Genomic DNA, 6,248 nt, shown 5'->3' with positions numbered 1-6,248 from the left:
ATTGAAGCTTTACACTTCTTTATATGTCCTATTTTTCATTTAATAAAAGTCAGACTATCCTGCATTCACTATGTGCCACTCACTCTGGATGTTACAAAGATTAATGAGACATGGTTGATATTCTTAGAGATCATATTCATTCATAGGTGAAATGTATGCTCATGCAATTATGCATATTTTCACATGATTGGTCACAACTTTCTTTTTTTTTTTTTTTTTTTGGTTTTTTGAGACAGGGTTTCTCTGCGTAGCCCTGGCTGTCTTGGAACTCACTCTGTAGACCAGGCTGGCCTTGAACTCAGAAACCCACCTGCCTCTGCCTCCCGAGTGCTGGGATTAAAGGGGTGCACCACCACTGCCCAGCTTGGTCACAACTTTCTTAATAATATACTTGTTAGATGGTTTTATATTTGTTCATTTAAACTTTGGCATGATGTTGAATATATACACATAAAAGTCTCTGAACTTGCTTATTCCACAAGCAGTTATTGAAGAGTTATTCTTACCAGCCTGTCTCATATCACTAACACAAAGGTCAGTAAAGCAGAAGTTACAGCATTAAGGTGCTCAAAGTCCAGCAAACTTAAGAGACTTTCCAAAGATCATCTTACAGTTATGGCAGTCTTACATTACTCATCTACACACCTGCACTAAGTGTGAGACTTACAGAGAATGGCTTTGAGTATTAAGTGCAAAAATGTTACCAATCACATTATCTTAAAAGTCAGAAGTTATTGTAAATTTTTAATTAACAGAATTTATATTAAAATTGAGTATAATTTTCTGGTCTCTGTTTAGGATTGAATGAGAAGTATCTAACATAAGGTCATATATTTGAATACTTGTTCCCCAGTTGGTGGTAATGTTCTGAGAGTTTATGAAACCTTTACAAAGTAGAACTGGAGCCTTGCTGGAAGAAGTATGTCAATGGGGGTATCCTTTTATTTTTTCCTTCTTTTTCATATTATTTTATATTATTTATTTATATCTCAAATCATGCTCCCTTCCGGGACCCCCTCACAGATCCCCTCCCACTATCCCCCCTCCTCTACTCTTTTGAGATGGTGGGACATCCCCTGGGGATATCCCCCTACCCTTGCACATCAATCTCTGCCAGGGAAGGCACATTCTCTCTCATTGAGGCTAGACAAGGCAGCTCTGTTGAAGAATGGATACTACTGTCTGGTGCCAGCTTTAGGGAGAACCTTCACTCCAGTTTTTGGGGATCCACGTTGAGACTGAATCATACGTCCACCATATATGTGCTGGAGGCCTAGTTCCAGCCTATATGTGTTCTTTAGTTGGTGGCTCAGTCTCTGGGAGCCCTCAGGGATCTAGTTTAGTTAACTCTGTTAGTCTTCTTGTGGGGCTCTTCAGGGATTTCAATCATTCCCCCAACTCTTCCATAAGAGTCTGAAACCATTCAGTGTTTGGCTGTGGGTTTTAGTCAGATTCTAGGTAATGCCTCTCAGAGGAGAATTATAGAGAAGGACTCCTGTCTGCAAGCATGCCAGAGAGTATCATTAATAATCATTAATAATGTCAGGGATTGGCAGGCTTTGAGAGTTTATAATTTTGTACAGGGTTTGAGTTTATTTACTCTGGATCCTGTGTGTGGATAAAATATGACCAGTCAACTTCTTGTGACTGAATCTTGTGGCATGCCCACCCAGCCATTATGGACTTCACCTCAAAGAAACAATAAGTCAAAATAAATGCTTTCTTCAATGAGTTGCTTTGGTCATAAGATTTTATTCCTACCTGAAAGTTATTTTCTTTCAGGTAAATATGGCCTCTTCTTGGGAGGTCTTTCCCACTGCAAATGTACAAGTCGAATTAATCTATTGTATCAACAGCTGACCAATGACATCCCTCCCACCTCTGGGAGAAAGGAGTAAAGCTGTATTAAGATACAGAAGATGATGGAGGAGGGATTTCAGAATGTCCTCATACTAAGAGTTTTTACTCACATCTAGAAGCTGCATATCTACCTTAACTACCAAGGATTCTCCTTTCTTTGCATGTATTTCCTACATTCTCAAACAAGTGTTAATAAAGGCATTCCACTGCATTATCTTAGAAGCAACACAGTTCAGTTTGTGTGGCCATATATACTGCTTTAGCTATAATGCGTTCTTACAAATTTGAAAGTAATCAAAATAAATATAATACAAATACTTTAAAAAGTAGGTTGAAGAACAACATTTAGTTTAATTTTAGCTAAATATATATAAACACTATGGAATGAGAGCAGTGTGGGCAAGTTTTTTATGATGTTTACTAACAGAAAACAGATGCAAAATCTCTTTGACATTAAATTCAGCATGGTTTCTATTCCTTGTTCTGTTAATCTCTCATTAACTTTACAAATGTGACCTTTCAACAAAGCTTCCTAAAATACCTAGTCACAAGAGAGATCATCTTAAATACTTGATGTATACAATGAAATTTGATGAATTTTAACATGAAATAGTTTTCTTCTTCTGTAACTGATCTCTATCAAAATTATTTCTCTTATAATTTTCTGTTATGCTTTCCTTTTCCATTCCAAATAATTTGTGAAATATGGCTGAAAAACATTTTTATTTTATGTATCTATAGAGCAAATAATAATAACTTTGCCCTTGAAATATCAAAACAGAAAGTCACGAGGCACATTTCTTAGTATTTATAATGACAAGAGAGCTATTACAGTGTTCTCAATACAGCATTTTAGTTTGAAAGCTTCTTAATACCAATTTTATTTCTGTGTCTTACTATTTCACTGTCCTTGGATAAGCTACACAAGGTGTTTCATATATTTGCCATTACTTTTAAGCTTAAAATGCAAAATAAACTTTATAAAATCAAATTAGAGCATTGAGAATTATTTGTCTTTAAGGAAATTTTTAATTCTGAAAACAAGTTGGAAAACATAAACATTAAATTTATCCTTGAGTGTTTACTTTGCATAGCTTTGTTGTATTACCTCAGGATAAACGACTATATCTATCTGCATTAGTGCAATGAAATAACATTAGCGCTGTATCTGAAAGAGAGAAACATGCAATTTTGTCACATTACATATATATTATCAAATGTATACATAATTACTCTCCATATATCATTATGAAGTAGCTGAATGTACTTTTATCCTCCTTACCTTGAATATATATTTTATTGTTTACATTTTTTGGTATCAAAGTAGAATAGAGTGTAATGTACAGTTGGGGTTTTTTATGTCAAAATGCCTATGGTTAGATTGGAAGTTTGAAGAACTGATTTTGTATATGAGCCATATTTTCTCAGGACAGTTATTGTAAATTTTAAAATAAATGTTCATTAATATATCTTAATTTTGAGGGTGGTATATTTGAAAATTCTCATGCTCAGCTGTATTTAAAGCTGATGATTTTCAAAATGCATAATTATCAAGGGGATGAATAGCTTAGAGAATGAGAGAACTTCAAGATTTTGCAGAGGACCCAGAATCAGCTACCATCATGACATGTAAACTCCCAAATTCTATAATTACACTTCATTTGGATTCAGAATTCTCTTCTGGCTTCCAGGAACAGTTCACATGCATGGTGCACATACAGACACAAAGGCAAACACACACACACACACACACACACACACACACACACACACACAAACATACACAGACATACACAGACATATACAGACATATATAGAGACACATATAGGCATACAAACAGACAGATATTTAAAATATATATACAATTATTTAAAAACTTTAATAAGGATAAACTAAAGAATCTGATTTAGTCTCTGAGTTAATCCATCTCAAATATGAAGAGATTGTGGATACACTTAAGTACTTCTAATGACTTAGGCATTTACATTTATTAATCATTTAAGCATTCATATAAGCTTAATTCTTTTGGTCCCCCACTTAGACTCCAAACTTATGAGTAAAGGGGCTTTTGATACACTTTGGTGAATAGACTTTTTAAACCATATGTCTACATAATGTCCTGTAGTAATATATATGAGTACAGCTTTCTACCATCCTAACTGTCTTGGCTTCATGAGTCATAGCAGACAATATTGTAGGAGGAAGAGGTGGTTGTTCATGAGGGGAGAATAGGGACAAATAAGAATAGCTGGTTGGCTAAGTTGTACTAGTATGTGTTCTATACATGTATAACGTTGTAAACAACAAATCTGTTATGGGGTAATATTTGTAAAATCAGGATGCATCTGTCTCCTAATATAAACCAGGTCACACTTGCTAAGATTAAAACAGGGGATCTGTGTCCTTATAAAAAGTTTGATTTAAAGACTTAATAAAGTTTTAAATTTTTGGTATGATTATTTACACTATATGATACATGAATTAACTTCTACAAATGAGCAAATTTTAATTTTAATCATAAGAGATAAAAAGAACAATTTTCCATTTTCTTCAGGTTAGCTCCATAGGGAACAGATCAATGCTTCCTTTGGCTAAAGATATAGAAAGATAGTCATTCAATTTCTTAGACTGGCTGGATGCTGCTAAAGTTTCATTGAAGAAGCTATTTATTTCAAATACTGCTTATAAATAAATATTCATATTTCTTTTAAAAATATTCATATTTCATATATACAAGTAGTTTTCAGTCCCAGAGTAAAAGGTTTGGAATTACTTGATAACTGAAAACAAACTCTTCAAAATTTCTAAGATCTAAGATGTAGATTGGATAATATACATAGTTTTCATGGCAGTTTGAAGCACAAGAGGAAGCAAAATAATTATGTGCAAACATTGTTTCTTCTAAGAGAAACCTTTTTAATCCTAGAAATTTGCCAAATAAAAAATAGAACTTGCTTAATATTTTGGAATGCTTTGGATGCCTAATGGAATGCTTAAAAATACTTGTGTCATATTCTTGGAATAGATATTAAAATATTAAAAGAAAGTACTTGACATGAAAGGTGATTTCAGGAAAAACACATTAAATGCATACTTTGTATTACACAATATTAATATTTAAATACATTTTGTTGGAATTTTAAAATGACACTGCTCAACACTTGATTGATGCATAGTATATATTTACAAATGTGTATGTGTCAAACTATATTTCTGATGTTTAGTATGTATAAGCCAAACATGTTGGTTGTTCTAGTACTTGGATGTTACAAGCTGGAGAGTTCTTGATGAAACTCAGTGGATTACAAAGCAAAACAGAAAACCAGCAAAAAGATAAAAGATGAAATATTTGATAAGAGGAAGATATGATTGTTGATGAAGATAGAAGGTGATAAATAAGAAAAGCAGAAGGGCTAAGTTGAGCTAGAATGTGTCCTATACACGTATGAAGTTGTCAACAATATAAATGAATAAAAAGATAACAAACTAAAAGGTATTAGATTATTCTCAACATTATAATGAGTTTGAAGTCATTTTTGCCTATGTGAAACTTAGTCTTAAAAGAAAACAAATTGAGGGTGGATAGATAGCTCACCAATTAATTGCACTGGCTGCTCTTCCAGAGGACCGCCACTCAATTCACAACACCTCCATGGGAGCTTACAGCTCTCTGTAATTCCAGCTCTATGGAATCCAATACCCCCAACGAAAAACATACATGGTAGAAAAACACCAATGAACATAATTAATAAATCATTAAAAATAGTTTTGGGGTAAATTCATTTATCATTCCTTTCTTTACTTGCTCCTTCAATCTCTCCCATCTTTCCCTCTTCATTTATCCATTCTATTTTTTTCTCTATTGACATCATTACTTTAGGTAAGTCTCTAGTGCTGTGAAAAAAACACACTGCCAAAGCAAATTATTACTTTTCCTTAATATCTCTTAATATCAATGGACTCAATGCCCCAATAAAAAGACATAGACTAACAGACTGGCTACATCGAGAGCACCCAGCCTTTTTGCTGTTTACATGAAACCCACCTCAGGGAAAAAAACAAACACTACCTCAGGGTAAAAGGCTAGAAAACAATTTTCCAAGCAAATGGTCCCAAGAAACAAACTGGAGTAGCCATTCTAACATTGAATAAAATCGACTTCCAACCCAAAGTTATCAAAAAGGACAAGGAGGGGCACTTCATACTCACCAAAGATAAAATCTTCCAAGATGAACTCTCAATTCTGAATATCTATACTCCAAATGCAAGTGCACCCACATTCATTAAAGAAACTATGGTAAAGCTCAAAGCACATTATTACAACTCACATAATAATAGTGGGAGATTTCAACACCCCACTCTCACCAGTGGACAGATCCTGGAAACA

This window comes from Mus pahari, chromosome X, assembly GCF_900095145.1.
Source record: "Mus pahari chromosome X, PAHARI_EIJ_v1.1, whole genome shotgun sequence".
Taxonomy (NCBI): Eukaryota; Metazoa; Chordata; class Mammalia; order Rodentia; family Muridae; genus Mus; species Mus pahari.
The sequence above is the reverse complement of the archived record's forward strand: the minus strand, read 5'-3'. Positions refer to the sequence as shown.